This window comes from Nanorana parkeri, unplaced genomic scaffold, assembly GCF_000935625.1.
Source record: "Nanorana parkeri isolate BGI_ZX_2015 unplaced genomic scaffold, ASM93562v1 scaffold1306, whole genome shotgun sequence".
NCBI classification, from domain to species: domain Eukaryota; kingdom Metazoa; phylum Chordata; class Amphibia; order Anura; family Dicroglossidae; genus Nanorana; species Nanorana parkeri.
Genome location: NW_017307574.1, coordinates 316,716 through 334,529, shown reverse-complemented (window position 1 = coordinate 334,529; position 17,814 = coordinate 316,716). Strand labels below are relative to the sequence as shown.

General features: G+C 42.9%; 1 protein-coding gene across 1 annotated transcript in view; it reads left to right on the top strand.

Annotated features, from left to right (window-relative positions):
• Positions 1-5,319, top strand: part of BRD8 (bromodomain containing 8) — a 32,662-nt gene extending 27,343 nt beyond the window's left edge. The window contains 1 exon segment of the mRNA XM_018569229.1: positions 5,307-5,319. The gene's annotated coding sequence lies outside the window, so the exon portion shown is untranslated.
• The last annotated feature ends 12,495 nt before the right edge of the window (positions 5,320-17,814 follow it).

The following is a 17,814-nucleotide window of genomic DNA, read 5'->3' as shown; positions in this document are numbered from 1 at the left end:
TCCCTCCCTCAGTTTGTGGCTGGACAGTGAAAGGAGAAGCAGCAGACCGATGAGTTCATCTCCTTGGCACTCTGCTCTATCCTCTCTATGTTATCACATGAACACTGCAGCACAACTAACTTACTCCTTGGGTTGCTTCTGCCTCTTCTAGCCTGAGTTCTGCTGTACAGGGCTACAAGATTGCTTCTAAATCAAATTAATGTACCTACACTGCTTGTATATAAACAAATATATTTAATGATGTATTCATGATTGCAGAGTTCCATTAAGCTGTGTATTTTATAGTTTCTTGGAGACCAGCTTTAATTGTTTTTGGAAACTTCTGATTCATAAGACGTGCTTGTATTACATTGAAGTATAGAGCATTATTTTCTGAGGCCTTGCTTACATTGTTCACGCTGTAGTTCTTATTTAATTTCTAGGCTGAAGATCTCAAATTAAGGTTATCTACTACAAGCACAGAATCCTTACTAGATTGCCAAAATCTAACCCAATCTGAGTCCAACATAGTGGAATTCAGTGAGGAAGAAGATGAACTTGGGTCAGAAAAAAAGTTAGAAAAAAATGAAAACTCCCAAATATGTGATGGTTTCCACACGAGAGAAGAAACAAAGACATGTGGAAGTCAGCCTTCAGACATGGCAGATGTTAGTAATGAATATTTCATGAGTTCTTCACAGGTAATGGAACAAAAACACAAATATCTGAAAGAACTGTCTGTGATGCACAAAGTAATCGATCAGCCTGTCCTGTTACAGTACAGGTGCATGTTTATGCTAAAAATGTCCTTCCATATTTACCTTATGACCCATCTCTACTGGTAAGTAGACTGTAGACTGGTACTGGTCTACTTAAATAATAATATTTTAATTGACTTTAAATGTTACATACAACATATACAGTTAACAGGGAAATAGGTGGGTGGACAGGACCCGCTACATTCAATGTGACAGGTGGTACAAAACAAAATTCCTAGCAGGTTATGTTAGGAGGGGGATAATCCCTCTGGAATTCGGTTGCAGATGTAAACTTAGATAGAATGGCAGTCGGGTCCCGTTAAACCTCATGTCGAGGCAGGGGTGAAGGGGTGAAAGGAGGGTAACTTTTGTAACATCATTGTATTGTGTACTCATTTTTGGTACTCAGTGTTTAAGTCTTAAAAACTGTATAATGATTTTCTTACTTATCAGGAGCCATTTGATAATAAAGCAAGTGAATGCACTGACCCAGAAAACATGGAAGAAGAATATCACTCATCACTGCTTTGCGAGTCTGTGTCAGAAATTGATCGTGCTTCTCCTATTTTGGAAAGTAAAGTCTGCATTTTTGAAAGTGCAAAGCGTTTAATACCCAGAAGTCTTCCACTACTTGAATTGTGAGTGTAGTTAAGTGTTCTGCTATGCAAGGTGATCTAACCCGTAAGAAATATTTATTGTGCGGTAGCAGTATGATTTCTTACACTGAGTGTGGCAACTCTGCAAATTTTTTATTGCTCTCTGTGTACCTATTACAAACAGACAGATATTAGAAAACCAAATTAGGGAAGAACACCACTGCAGTCAAACAGAATAGGTAGGGAGCAAATGACAGCAGCAGGAACACACACATTTTACATTTTTGCGTCCCCAAACTTTTTCTTAAAAAAAGGGACATTTCAATATTTATCACACTGTTTGGGGGCTGGACTGTGGTCTGAAGGAGTAAAAAAAAATGCCCCTACATTGTGGTCAGTGGGAGTATAAAATGCCCCTGCATCTGTAGAAGTAAAAAAATGCCTTTATGTAACTGGTCAGTGAAAAAATGCACCTGGTTGTTGAAAAAAAGCACTACTGCGTCAATGGTAGTAGTAAGTACCTGTCACGCGCCCCCCGATAACTCAGTGCTTATAGGATCTCAGCTGCGAAGTTGTGGTCCCCCTTGAGTGAGTAGTACGGCAATGCAGTCTTGAATCCCAGGCGTCAGTCTCAGTCTAACAGCAGAGAGTTTGGGATTCGCGCATCATGGGCCGTAAAAATAAAAAGTTGCGTAATTGGAATACTGAAGGGTTATTACGCCGTAACCCCACGTAGCATAGTAGGAGCAGTGCCTGGCACTGATAACATTATCGGTCAGTAGGGGTATGAGGTGAATGGTAGTTCAATTGAACAATTACTAAATCAAAATTTGAACATACCGGTACTTGGTATATAGTGTGGTAAGCAACGTCATTGTCACGTACCTGGTATGGTCTGAATGATGAGGGAGGCTCATTTTGTAACTCTCGTCAGAGCACCCCTGGAGATGGCACAGGTAGCGCACGGACGGAGAGAGACACCAGTGCCTGTGGATGCTGATCACCTGCTGGTAAGGATAGGGGAGCCGGATGCAGGAAGCCGGATGCAGGAAGCCAGATGCAGGAAGCCATATGTGGGATGCAGGAAGCCATATGTGGGATGCAGGAAGCCAGATGCAGGATTCAGGCGGACTGGGTCAGTGGCTGGCAGGCCTGGAGAATCCGGATGGTAGACTTGGTCAGTGGAAGCCGAGTCAGAACCGAACAGGCAGATTGAGCCGAATCAGGAGAATAGTCAGACAAGCCGAGGTCAGAAGGCAGGCAGCAGACAGCAGGAAACAGGAGCAAGCCGGGTCAGTCACAGGATACAGATACAGGAACACAGGTACAGCTGAGATCTTCCAGCAACTATCAGTTGCTGCTTGGGGTATAAATAGGCCGATTGGCGCCAATTTGCGCAATAGGCGCGTACACGCGCACGTTGCGTCTGACGTCCCGAAATACGCCTATGCGCAGTTACTGCTCGTCTGTCACTATGCACGTTTCTGCGCGCCATAGTGTGTGTAGTAACTCGAGCCCTCCTTATGCTATGGGCATTAGTTCTACGTTCCTGACAGTCATAGGCAGTCCATGCACAGTAGGTGGATCAGATCTCAGCATAAATATACCTGAGTAGAAACAAGGTGAGCGATAACAGAGGCAGTGCATACACAACAGGTAATCAATTCTCAGCACAAAGATACACCTGTGTCGTACAGTGCAATGTCAGAACCAGCATGAGGCCGGAAATACCCAGGGTACTTGCGCTTAAGGTGCTTTGATCTCAGGGTTGTAACCCCTCTTGTATGTGGTGAGCAGTCCCGGTTGCAGCAGGGTTCAGGGAACCTGGTCTGTAGCGTGTAGCTGGCGGTAGTAGGGTGTGTAATCCCAATAGTGGAACGCCCTACTAGCGTCCCAGCACGTTTAAATAGCATGCGGCGGCGAAGACGGAGCCTCGCGGCCGCCAGCTGCTTCCGCGCTCCAGCGTGGAGCGCAGAACACCTCCCCCAATAGGGGAGGAGTTGCCCTGCGCTTCTCCGGCCCGATGCGGTCCACAGTGGAACGCAAACGGCCGGCCTGGCGACCCCGGGGATCATTACAGTACCCCAGCTTCAAAACCTATACCATTGTGAATCTTTATACACCCAACACCCACCAAACGAGATTTGTTACCCGCCTGCTTAAGAGGGCTCGGAAACTCCAAAAAGGGGCACTGATCGTATGTGGGGACTTTAATCTGGTCCCGGACAGATCCAGGTGCCCCTGTGTCGGTGGTCAGAATGGTGCTCCTGTGTCAGTGGAAGTATTGGGTTCATCATGTCAGTGGTTAGTGGGAAATGGTTCCCCATCATTGGGAGTCAGTGACCAGGAATCTACAGGCACTATGGGGAAATAGATCACCCCACCTGATTACTGAAATATAACCGCTGTCACTATGCATACAATTGCTCCCTCCCTGCAGCTTTCAGTGGGAAAGCCCTGCATGTAAGGCCATAATCAGCCCACGACCCATAATTTGGGACAACTGGTTTAGAACCTCTGTCAGGATTTTATTGTTGTCTGTGTCACCATAAGTGAGATTTCCTTTCCTGTCCAGGTGACAGGTGTTAGAACATTAGAACAGGAAGAGATATCTCTTTAATGGGTACACAAAATATTTTTGTCTAGGTGCTAAAGAAAAATAAGTGTCTCCTACTTGCTTTTTCTTGGATACCAGTCTACCTGGGTGGAGATTAGTACTGGGTGTTTTCTTGGCTCACGCATTGTGGAGGAATCAAAGTTATCCATCAATATCCTGGAGATGCGGGCGTCTTAGACATTGGACAGATCTTGTCAAGGGACATCCGGTCCGATTTCAGTGGGATAAAGCAGTTCACATTCCAGGGGTGGAAAACTGACAGGTGGATTATCTGAGCCATCAGGATCTGGATTTGGGGGAGTGGTCCTTTCCCTGGGATGTGTTTTGTCAGATTTGTCTTCGGTGGGGCTCACCAGATGTAGATCTCCTGGCCTCCAGGCTCAATTGGAAGGTTCTGAGGTTCGTGGCCATGACTCGAGATCTATTGGCAGATGCGATGAATGCCCTGGTAGCTCCATGGGACAGGTTCTCCCTCATTGTTTCCTCCCGTCAAGCTTCTTCCCTGTCTACTGCAGAGGATAGAGTTGGAAGGTATTCCTGTGATCCTGGTGGCTCCATATTGGCCACGTGGAGCCTGGTACACAAATGTGGTTCGTCTTCTCGCAGACACCCCCATGTCAATTGCTGGCTTTAACAGCATGGCTGTTGAAACCCAGGTGCTGGGGGATAGGGGGCTTTCCTCTGCGATGATTTCCACAATGCTGCAAGCTCGTAAGTTCAGTTCTTGGTCGATATACTATCATACATGGAGGACTTACTTTGCATTGTGTGAGTCCAATGCTTTTCCCCCTTGGCGTTTCTCAATTTCCAGAGTCTTTTCCTTCCTGCAGTGGGGCGTGAATCATCACATAGCCTTGAACACTGTCAAAGGGGCAGGTGTCTGCCTTGGCTGTTCTCTTTCAGCGTTCCTTAGCCATGCATTCTGTGGTTTGTATCTTTATCCAGGGTGTCACTCCTCTGAAACCTGCTTTAAAACCGCCTTTACCAACATGGGATCTGAACTTGGTTCTTTCTGTCTTGCAGAAGGCTCCGTTTGAGAATATTTGGGAGATTGCCTTGTTGGTTCAGTCTAGGAAGGTTTGCTTTTTGGTTGCCATCACTTCGGCTCGACGTGTGTCTGAGTTGGCGGCTTTGTCTTATGAACAACCATTTTTAGTATTACATTGGGACAAAGTCGTGCTTCGGCCTCATCTGTCCTTTTTACCAAAGATGGTTTCTTCCTTTCATTTCAATGAGGACTTTGTTTAGCCTTCTTTGTGTGCCAAACCATCTCATCAGAAGAAGGTGGGTCTTCATTCCTTGGATATGGTCAGGCCCATTCGGGTCTATCTGATGGATATGTCCTCTTTTCGAAAGATGGATTCTTTGTTTGTCGTCCTGGACGGTCCCAGGAAAGGGCAGACGGCCTTGTCGACCACTATATCCAGGTGGATTTGCCAGACTGTGGTTTCCGGTGTATGTTCTTGAGGGTCAAGAACCTCTTTTTCTGGTCACTGCTGATTCTACTAGGGCATTGAGTGTTTCTTGGGCTTTTTCTAACCAGGCTTTTGTTGCCCAAGTTTGCGAGGCCGCTACATGGTCTTCTGTCCATACTTTCTCTAAGTTTTATAAGGTGGATGTTGCCACAAGGTCTTGCAGGCAGCAGTGTGAGCACCTTCTCAACTGTGTGTATGTTATATTTTATTATGTTGTTTTCTGTTTTTTCCTCGACCTCTATTACACTGCTTTGGGACATCCCATATGGTCAAGATCCTATGGATCCAGCTGTGTCCTTCAATGAACGGAAGAGAATACATTTTGATACAACGTTTCTACTAGGAATGATAATTGGTCATCTACTGAAGGTTTCCAAGACATGGGAATTCTCTGTGCACACAAACACAATTTAATTAGCCAAATTTAAAAAACAAGACACTGTCCCGTAAATGGTTACTAAATATGTCAAGCCTTAAAATTGTGGGCACCCATAAAACTGCAAGAAATTAGGATACTATGCAATGCTTTATAACTTTAAAGACCTTTATAGCTCATCAGGTTAGAGTTAACAGTAAATAATAGCTGTTGCATAATTTCTCTTACCCCCATGTGCACAGCTATACCAAATATGCCTTACTCAGTTTACATACATGTGTGTCCTGGGAGTATGAATGTTTATGTATGTGCATAGGGGTGGGGGGTCCCTAAATTTCCTTTTTTTTTCAATTGTATTATTTTTTTATTTCATTTTTATTTTTTCATTTTACGTGATTCATTTCAGATTAGTATTATCACAAAGGGGATGATATGCCCCAATATTATTGTATTGTGCAGTGACAGGTCCTTTTTATGGGGACCCTTAATGTCTCCCGTGCACTCTGCTTGAGCTGATCAAGGGGCCTGATCAGCTACTACACTGTCCACTAGCAACTGGCATTTGACAGCTGTGAACTTTAAGGTGCTCAGAGCAGAGCGCTTTCAAGTTCACATTAAAAAGAAAAGATCGGTATGTTCGCCAATCCCCTGCTGCTCTGCCATCCTGAATGCCTGGCTTTAACCTCGAGCGTTACTTTGGGGTTAACTCAAGGGTAGCTAAGGGGACATAGTGAAGTGAAAGCTATACTGAGGTGGATATGTAGGCTGACATTGCTCTGGAAATTCTACTTTTATCTGACTATCATGCTAATCTAATGGGATCTTACTGTCACTGACCTGAAACAAAAATGAAAAATAGGTGTTCGGACTACTTGTTTAAGGTCACTGACAGTGAAAGTATTGCAGCCATTAGGTTGATAGCCAGGTCAGCAGTAGTTTTAAAAGGAAGTCAGAAATAGAAGTCTTTACATACTTTTCTTTCCTCAGTCACACTGTAACTACATATTCTTTATGTGCATGATGTTTATATTTCTTGTAGTCTTATGCCAATTTCCTTTTTAGACTGCTTTTAAACTCTAAAGAACACTGTGAAGAAGTTGTGTCTATTAAAACGATGCTAACACCTGTCTGGAAAATGATAGCTACTCACAGGTATGAGAATAAGCAGAATATATTGTATTGTCTATTCACTTTTCTGAGCCCCTGCAAATGAAGCCCAGACACAATCTATTTTGTTTTGGATAAAGTAGAGAATTGTTGGAAACTTTATTAAGCCTATATTGGTCTGTATCCCCTTTTATCAGATTTCTCTCTTTGTCCTTTATCATTGCCAGTTGTGTAGTGCTTGAAAATAATAGGTATAATCACACCTCTTCAAACAGGAGGTGAGAAAAAAAGCTCACAAGGTGTTAAACCTTATACAGTGCAATTAAACCTTTTTTTTGTTGTATATATCTACTGCTAGCAAGCAGTTGATATATGCAAAAACATAAAAAAATGAAAAAAGTTACCAAATATGTAAAAACTTACCAGTGTCTCAGCCGCTCGCCCCAAAGATCTGAAGACTCTCGAGCAGCCGTGAAGGATCATGGTGGGACGCATGCGCAGTTGAGATCTTTGGCAGGGAGAAGAGGAGAGACACAGGGTAAGTCAATGCACGGACTCGGCAGCGTGCACGCGGACAGACACCGTGGGACCCGAGGAGTCAGCGCTGGATCAGAGACTGGCACTAGCGCTTGGGGGGGGGATGTAACTTTATTGTCACTTTAATGTGTATATCCAACAAAAAATATTTTTTCAGTTTTGGATAGAATTAAAAAGGATTAGTAGAAGCAGGGACACCGGCACTCCAATGTAAGCGTGAAGAAAAGTCTTATTTATTGAAGAGGTGCGACATATGACATAAATACGTCGCCACATGTCATTGCTTGAGGAAGGGGATCCTGTGTGACCCCGAAACGGTCGTCGCATTTATGTGATATATCGCACCTCTTCAATAAATAAGACTTTTCTTCACGCTTACATTGGAGTGCCGGTGTCCCTGCATATGATGGTAACCGCAGCACCCATCTGATTTCTCTTTGGACACAAGCGTGCAATGGGTTCATGGATTTAAAAAGGATTAGGACCCCTGTCAGGTTTTACTGCTCTCCAGGACTCCCTTACTTACTTTCCCGGTAACAAACGTTTCACTAGACAATAAAAGAGGGAAAACACAACAGGTGTTCTATTCCTCCCCTACTCTATCTACAATTAAATAAAAAAAAGTTTGGCTGGGTATAAACTTGCATAAAATATAGGATTGATGGTGCTGAAACCCCAAAATGCTCATTCCATAGGTGCAGAACATGAAGAATGCAGTTCCCACATAGCCAAAGTGCTCCTAAGGCCACTCTGGACTGAGACAGAACAGGATAAATGCCCACAAATAATGAATGTATTTCCATACAAGATCAGATACTTGTGGCATAAAAGGCCGACACATTTCGAGGGCTGGGCATTGCCCCCTTATCAGGGCTTATGGCAGTGGATAGAGCAAAAGAAGAGAAGTGGTAATGCACAGTAAGTGTTAAGCAAATATGAAATATGAAGCATGCACACATTTGCTTTAGCTGTAGAGATTGCTTGATGAAAGCCAGAATGAAATTTCAGGATATTGAGATATCAGTTATCAGACCTTGCCATATATAATACTTTTACTACACACACAGAATGCTGCACTGAACTCCAATAAACTCTTCCAAATACAGCTTTGGAGTTGCCTAAGAAAATCATCCAAGGTCACTTGCGACAGGCAATCAGAAAATGGTATAGAGGAGAGGAGATATAGCAGCCCTACCTATGAAATAGACATTTTTTAAAAACTTCATCCATAGTACAAGCAGTCACCGGGTTATGAACAAGATAGGGACTGTAGCTTTGTTCTTAAGTTGAATTTGTATGTAAGTTGGTGCAGGTACATTTTTTAAGTGTAACTCCAGCCAAAAAGTTTTGTGTTTTGTTTTGGATAGCATAGGGAAGGGTTTACCCCTGTAAAGTTTGATTTGCTGTGTGTGCTCCTGTTGAGAAGATTTCACCTCACTTTCTGTCCCTGTGACAATTGAATTTTGAGAATTTTGGGTTGTTATGGAAACAAGAAAAACATGGAAACTTCAGTGGGGACACCTTTTTCCCATGATAACTCTTACAGGAGTGAATTTCCCTTCCTAGGGGTAGATTTCCTTTCACTTCCTGTTGTCTCAAGGACAGGAAGTGAGATTAAATCTTTCTAATGAGGATACAGACAGCAGTATAAACCTAACAGTGACCCGGAAGAAGAGGCGAGCACCTCTCATCTGTACGTCCAACAAGAGCCAACTTCCTGTAATGTACGTACAGTACTACAAACCAGACCTAAAAAGGCGGGCACTCCTCGTCAGCAGGAGCGCGGTAGCATTACAACTACCCCGGCTGTACAGTAATAGCCTCCGTTTGTAAGTTGGAGTCATATGTAAGTCAGATGTATGTAACTCGGGGACTGCCTGTATTTATTAGTTTTTTGCTCATTTTCTAACCTCTCAGGTGCATTTCCATTTTATTGCAGATATGCAGGACCTTTTTTGACACCAGTGAGAGAAAGACAGGCTCCAGGATATACAGAGATAGTTAAGCGGTCAGTTCATTTACAACTTTATATAATTTATGCATCAATTCAAAGCATCTATAGATGTATACATTTGAAGAGCTTATCAGGATGTCAATATATTTAACAAAGTCTTTATCTTGAGGGAAGTGTGTAGTCAGCCTTTCCTCATACTTAAATATCTAATAAAATGTCATAGGGCAATAGGTTGCACATGCATATAAAATCAATCTATAAGAGCCCTTATTCGTAATTGCTCATTTTTAAGTGAAGCAACCCATTGTGTCCTTCTGTGACTTCAGCAGAGTGAATTATGATTGTTTGCTATGGTTGCTTAAATTACCATTTAAGAATATAAGCCCTTTACTGAACAAGGCGATAGATCACACCATGAACAAAAGTAAAATTAGGTTAGAAAGTAAAGTCAGATGTCTCATTGTGAACAACAGGTGGAAAGTGCACCCCCAAACCTCAACTTGACTAACAAACAAACAGATGCACGCCTTCAATTTTTTTTCTGTAAAGGATACCCTTCACACATTTTTTCCAACAACTGAGAGATTTTATGTGTGTGATGGCAGCTGCTTCCAACAACTAATAGCCCGGTATCTCATGTGGGAATATAACTACCCTGTTAAGTAATTTGTAATATTGTTTTCTCTATTGTCCAGTGAGAGACACAGCTCTGAAGAATTCTGAGGTTTAGGGTTAGGCTGCTGCCTCTAGGAGAAATGGACACTAGCCAAACAAAAATAAAAAGCCTGCCATTTTAAGGACATAACTCCTCACACCTGCCGGTTTCGCTCAACCAAAGGGCAATAACAAAAAACTGAGAGGGAGGGGTTATACAGGGCTGTCCTAACAGCTTTGATTTGCTAGTGTCTAATCACCTTAAGGTAGCTGCATAACCCATACGTTCAAAAATGAACTCGCTGTGTCCTGTGATATACAATTAAGAAAAGTGACATTCTGCTTTACATTTTACCGAATATAATGTGAACTGCTAAATAGAGAAGAGGAGAAATTATGGTTGGGTCCCATGACCTATTTGGCCCATAAACCACTGTGTGCACTTTGGAAAACAATAACAGGGTTATTCACAAAAGGGTGAAAAGTTTGTAGAAGGCAGGAGAAGTGATCATTCTAGCCCAAAATCGATGTTTTGGAAAAATTCTCCAATCCATCTCACTTTCCAGTTCAGCTATGTTGTCCTAGATTGTTCACTTCTACTGCCTTCTCCAGATTCTTCACCTTTTTGTGAATAGCCCGGTAAGTCATATATAAGCAGTGTATAGTATACAAATATGTACAGTATATGTTGACAAAATTCTGCAATTCTAGGCCTATGGACCTCAGAACAATAAAACGTCAGTTATCACAGGGAACAATTAAGACAAAAGCAGAATTCCAGAGAGATGTCTTGCTAATGCTTCAGAACTGCATCATGTACAATAATATCCAACACACAGTACACCAAAAAGGTCTGGAGATGCAAAACGATGTGGTGGAGTTGCTACAGGTAGGCTGATAAAATAATTTAAATTTGCTGGCTCTATTCAAAAGTTTTACTTACAGGGTTACTCACATTACGACCTGTTGATCATATCAGAAATTCAGGCCTGTCCTGTATCCTCTTGCACTGCGTTATCTCAAGGAGGAGAAACTAGCCCTCCTAGTTCTTATCTTGGGCCAAACAACAATTACAGGGTTATTCACAAAAGTGTGAAGAGTCTGGAGAAGGCAGGAGAAGTGAACAATCTAGGACAGGGGTCAGCAACCTGCGGCTCCGAAGCCGCATGTGGCTCTTTCATCCCACTGCTGCGGCTCCCTGTCCAGGGGTGGAACTACCACCAGGGCCTCAGGGCCTGAGGCTGTGGGGGGGGGCCCAGTGAGATCCGGTCCTGGGCACCCCCCCTGGTGGAATATGCGGCAGGGCAGGGTCTACGGTGTGCTCTGCAGGGTCACTCTCAGGTTTATCTTCATTTTAGATGTCAAAAGGGTTTTGTGGCTCCCGTGGTTTTTTTTTTCTGTGGGAGACGTGTCCAAATGGCTCTTTGAGTGTTTAAGGTTGCTGACCCCTGATCTAGGAGAACATAGAGTTAAATTGGAGAATTTTTCCAAATCAGCTATTTTGGCCTAGATTGTTCACTTCTCCTGCCTTCTCCAAACTCTTCACCCTTTTGTGAATAACCTTGCTAATGTTTTATGTTTAATGCCTTGTACTGAAGAGAATCAAAATGAGTAAAACCGCTAAATGGAAGTTGGAAAAATGGCTGTAAAATAAGGCTGTCTTTGAGCTATGTGCACAGTTATCCACAGGTTCTGTAATAATTTGCAAAGCCTGCTTCTGTCCATACCAACCCTTTGTTTTTATATTTATTTATTATATATTATACTATTACATTTTGAATGTGATCAGATTTAAAAACTTTTTTTTAGGCTGACTTCACACCTTTGCATTGCAATAATGCCTGTTACAACCTTGTTACCGCAACGCATTTACCGCATGGCACTTTGTACAGTGGGCTGCTATTCATATGCAATGCGTTGTGGTATGCTGATTTGCAGAAATGGAGCAGGCCTATTAATACCTGTATTGTGTTGTACAGCAGCCCATTCGATGCAGTGGAAAAGTGTGAAGGGGCTGTTAATACTAGTCGTAAGAGAAATATGTATGCTATCATTGTAGGCCTTCTTTTTGAAAATGATAGTTGTCTGGCTATCTCTGGCTTTAATCATTTCTAAATTGTCAGCCCTGAAGTAAGCACACAACAAATATTCATTATCTCTGTGTTTGTTCTGGGTCAGTGACTTAGAAAGAATTGAAAACAGAGACAGGGCACTAATGTTTTCAGGAGAAAAATAGCATCTGTAATTGCAGCTTACATACTTGTATCATTACAGGTTTTCTTTAAGAAAGCACACTGTATATTGCAGTTGCCCAGTCGGAGGGGCTTTTGGTTGCGTATGGCCCAGAGCTGAGTAGCTGTCAGGATTGATTATACCCCAAACCCCATATAATGGGGGAGGGGCCTACTGCATGGCTTAAATGTTCATTTGGCTGTGGCGGGGTGAGAAATAAATTGAAACACTTATTTTATTCCTCACTCCCACAGTCCTCCACTTCTTTGTGAAATCTGCCCAGTTGCGGCTCACTGATGTCAATATGTACAATGCATGACCAGTAGTCCTGCAATGCAGTAAGAGCTTATTCCTTGTTTTAGGATGGTCGGTGGATCCATACAAATAATTTCTTCATGCTCCAATGGCTAAAGGTGCATCCTGTTAGTTCATAGCACAGATACATCGTTCATTTACAGGGTCAACTTTAGACATATAAGGAAAGGGGGGGAGGGGGGTGAGCATAAAGGGATGAGTATGGGGTAGTTGTTACCCCTACTCATTCACCAATTACAGTAAAATAGTAAAAACACAACACGAAAAGAAAAAAACCACAACAATGTTTTGACAAGTCTTTTATTTGCAACAAACAAAACCAAAAAAATGTCCATCGATGTAATCCACGCATCAATCACATCGTCCAGCGATGTAGGACCATGTCAATCACAATGGACGACGGCCGCCAACTCACCGAGAGAAAAAATAACCACTGCCTGCCACCACAACCGAACCCGACAAACACCGGCTCCAAAATGACAGCTCTGCTCCCGAATGTAAACAAAGGGGCGCCGCAAGTCATTAATTCATGGGACTTGTTCCACCCATTCTGTGACAGCCCTTGGTCCACTAATGGAATGTAAACAAATAGGCGGAACAAGTCCAGTAATGTCACAACTCACTCCACCCCTTTGTTTATATTCGGGAGCAGAGCTGTCATTTTTTCATCAGGATCAGTCGTGTTGCCAGGTTTCGGGTATTTTCTTTTTTGGGAGTCGGCGGCCGCTGTCCCTCGTGATTGACGTGGATCTACATCACTAGAAAATGTGATTGATGTGTGGATTAGATCTCTGAGCATTTTATTTTTTTCGATCAAAGACTTTTCAAAAAACCTGTGTTGTGCTTTTAGTTTTTGCAAATAAAGGATTTTTTATGGTGTGGTGTGTTTATTTACTATTTTACTGTATTTGGTGAATGAATAGGGCTAACAACTATCCCTTACTCATTCATGAGGGGGAGGTTGGCAACTGGGTGCCCCCTTTGTGAAAGGGGGCAACCAGATTCCTATAAGCCCCCTTGTCCGCAGACCAGCACAACCACCCTTCCCATGTTGAGGGCATGTGGCCTAGTATGGTGCATAGGGAGGGGGCGCATGTTTGTCCCCACCCCCTTTCTTTACATGTCTTAGGCCTTGTTCACACCAAATGCAGAGCAGATCCGCTCAGGTTTCTGCACACGCAGTGCAGTGGATTTGTGCCTTGTTTTTGATGCGTTTTTGATGCGTTCCGGGCCGTTTTTGGTAAAAAAAACAATTTTTTTTTTTTTAGTTTAACATGGGCTTTCAGTGCGTTCCAGGCATTTGCATGCGTTTTTGATGCGTTTGCAGATCCAGAGCAGGTAAAATAGGGCCTGCTGCAGTTTTCTCACCTGCTCTGGAACTGCACACTGCGATGTGAACTGGAGCAAAAAATACCATTGGAATACATTGGACGCAGTTTTGATCTGGTCTGCAACTGCTCTGCACCTGCTCCGCGCTTGGTGTGAACAAGGCCTAAAGATGACTCTGTAAATGAAGAATGTATCTGTGCTATAAACTAACAGGATGCACAGTTAGCCCTTGGGGCATAAAGAAACAATTTGCATGGCTCCACCGACAATCCTAAAACAAAGAATAAGCCCTTACTTTTGGAAATTTGTACTAGAAGTGATAACACATGAATACCTCCTGGTTAAAGAAATCATACTGTACTTTGCTAGATGTGTAGTTTAGCAGAAATACATATTGCAGTTGCAGTAGTGTGTAATCTCACTGAATCTGTGTTTATTTTTTGGCTTATTTTTGTTACAGGTTCTAAATCTGCAGGTGTACTCATGGTGCAAGCCAAGTAACTGAGATTTGTTTGAGATTGATATTTTTTAGTTCTCTGTTCTGCATAATTTTGAATTTTTCAGCGTAAACAACTAATCTGCACTGAATCCTGCTTCCATCAAGAGCTTCTGCAGCAGATATCATATGCCAGTTCACACTGTTGAATTTCTGCCTATTTGCTGGTAAACGATCAGCTTTTTAAACCCTGATAGCTGCACCATGGGTAAACAGCTGTGAGCCGCTCTTTTCACCCCTAACACATGTACACCACAATGTGCAGGATATGTGAATTGCCATTCATTTTGACATACACAACATACATAGTGTATACACTATAAAAAATGCCCTACACTTTAGCAAAATGCAACAAGCATTGTAGTCCTTTGCATCGGCCAAAAATAGCGTGGGTGGAATATTTCCCGCATTGAGGTTCTTTAAGGTTCTATTCAAAGTGAATAGACTTTTAATGTAATACCTGTCAATGCAAAGAAATGTTCACATCGGCGTGAATGGAGGCTAAGGTCTCATGTGCATGGGTGCATTGGGGCATACAACTTAAAAATTATCACATAAACCCCCATATAGCGTATGGACTTACGCTTTGTTTGGGGAGTACATCCATGTGCTTTACTTGGGTTTAAGCGAGTACCAGTGTATACCTGCGTACAGACACGCACAGCCATTAATCTCTGTGTGTTGTTGTACCAGTTTGGCTTCCTGAGCCCACATTTTTATGTTATGCGCCCAAGTGCACAAACCCTTAGGTCTTGTTCACACCTAGGCGGTTTTGAGCAGTTGGAAAAGCGCTTTTAAGTGCCCAACACAAGAAATCCCATGATTTTCAATAGCCTCTGTTCACACCTGAGCAGAAAAACGCTGACAGGAAAACACCCAAAAAGGTAAATGAGCTACTTTGGGCAGTTAAAAGCATTTTTGCCCCATAGACTTCAATGAAAACACGTGAAAAGGCATGGCAGAAGCATGTTGCACATGCGTACAAACGGGCCTCAAAATGTGCACAACGCGCATAAATGCACAAAGAACCGCACACTGAACACGCGCTTACAAACGTGCAAAAACGGTGCCGCCTAGGTGTGAAGCTGGCCTTACACACTTTTCTTTCATCTTGTATTATTTGATGTCTGTTAGATAGATTCATAGTTGTAACTTAGAGTTGGTTTTGTTACTACATTGTTAAATGAAACAAAGTTGATTGATTTCAGCTGAATGGCTGCAGTGTTTTTTGTTATCAGATAATTAATTGTTCATGTCAATTGCATTGCGATGGTAGCTAGAACTTCTTATGGTATCTCCTGACAGATGTGCCATAATTTAAAGCTGACTGGGGTTGCAAGAGTTTGTAAACACTGTCCCAGCACTATGCAGGCTATGCATTGTAAAATATGTTCACGTACATTATGTGGTGTTATTAAAAAATTGTGGTGCATCCCTAGTTTCTCTCCTCCTTGCTGGGCGCTGCTCTATGTCCCCTCTGACAGAGTGCAGCGCCCAGCGGGGAAGAGGGAAACGTTCAAGCAGTCGAGTGGGGCGGGGAGGAGAGCGCTGTGAGCCGCGATGTCACAGGAGGCTGAGCTCTCCTCCCGCACCACCCTGCTCAGCCTCCTATGACAGATCAGGATAGAGAGCAGTGTTGGGGCAGGGACAGCTGTCACAGGAGGCCGAGCCGGCGGTGCGCGGGAGGAGTCAGCTGTCAAAATAAACCGAGCTCTCCTCCCCGCACCACCCACTCAGCCTCCTGTGACAGCGAAGAATGAGAAAAAAGGAGAGCGTCCACTCCATGTGAAGGATTCACCTCCCGATCTACTGAGCCGACCTGTGACAGTCTCACTGTCACAGGGCGGCTAGAACTATGAGGTGAGTGAAAAGCACTCACCTCATAGTTCTCCTTTAATAATTAGCTTTTTAAAAATGGTAATGTAGTCACAAGAGAAAATTGACACAAGCTTATTTAATGGTTCCCCTCACAGGAGGCTATCGCCCATCAGAAGCCACAGCGCAGCCAAGTCAGCTTGCGACCGAAGTTGTCTTCCAGCAGCGAGAGGCAGGGTTAACACGTTTCTGGGGCATGTCCCCTTCCTCAGAAACCTGAGGAGCTGCCCCAGTGTGATCAGGTGGAATCAATTAAGGAGGAGGGCTTGCTGTGATTCATTTGCGCCAGGAAGATTTTTAATTTACACGGGTTCCTGTGACAGCAAGTCAGGATGGAGAGCAGCTATGTACGTAGCTTCGGCTACATACAGTATACCGCGCTGAGCCAATCACGGCGAGCGCTGTATTCTATTAATGAATACGAAGCCTGCTCGAATTGGCATAGGTTGTGTACATCGCTCGCCGTGATTGGCTCAGCGCGGTATACTGTATGTAGCCGAAGCTACCGCACATACAGTATTACCACACATCCAGCGGGCTGACAGATTGAGGACGTTCGTTTTGGGCCATGTTTTTAAGTATAAGTTTTTAAGTATAAAAAGTTGTCTTATACGCCGGCAAATACGGTAAGTCCCATTTAGGAAATATCAGCTATATCAGCTATATAAGGTTAATATTTATGGCTGTCAGAAGGAATTGTTTTACCAGTGTTTTATTGTTAAAGCCGATAAAGCAAAAACTTGTTGTTGTAGCTAAATCTAGGGCTGACTGAAGAAAGTCCAGGATATTACTAACTGTTGGATTATCAATATCCTACTCGTTTTTCCCTGACATTTCCAGAAATTGTGCCCCATCCTGTGATTAGTGGACATTATTGAAATCTTTCGGGCTTTAGAAGAGTCTTCACGTCTGACAGGGATAACCCCTTGCTTTTAATCTCCACTACATCAAATTTGAGAGTGCAATTTTTTGGTGAAGATGATTGTCTTGGAGCAGGAGATTTTTCACACAAGCCAGAGGCACTGTTGTAAATAATTTGAGGATTAGGAAAAACCATGGCCTTCCTGGCCAATACGGAAAATGGCAATGTTTAACACTACCCTGACATTCTTTATAACATAAGAGAGACCTAATGGTGTTGGCACATAGGTATATACCATTTGAATATTCTGTTGGGCGGAGAGAACGTCCTGTCCCAGAGCGCCTAGGAAAATAATAATGGCAGAAGAATTTTAGAAGGTGACCATTGTCCTGCATTGCAATAATATCCACTTGAGGAGTAACCCAAATCTGGACTCTGGAGTTGCAGTTGCCATGGTGCTGCACACGTGTTCAGCTTTGACACAAGATTTTTTATTTTTTTTAATACATTTTTATGATTGAATTTTCAAACACAAACAACTACTTGTACATATATCGCATAAACAAACCAACAAACAAAAAAAGACAAAAACATCTCTTATTCAACACTCTATAAAACATCTGACTCAGTACAACTAAAAAAAGGAGGAAGA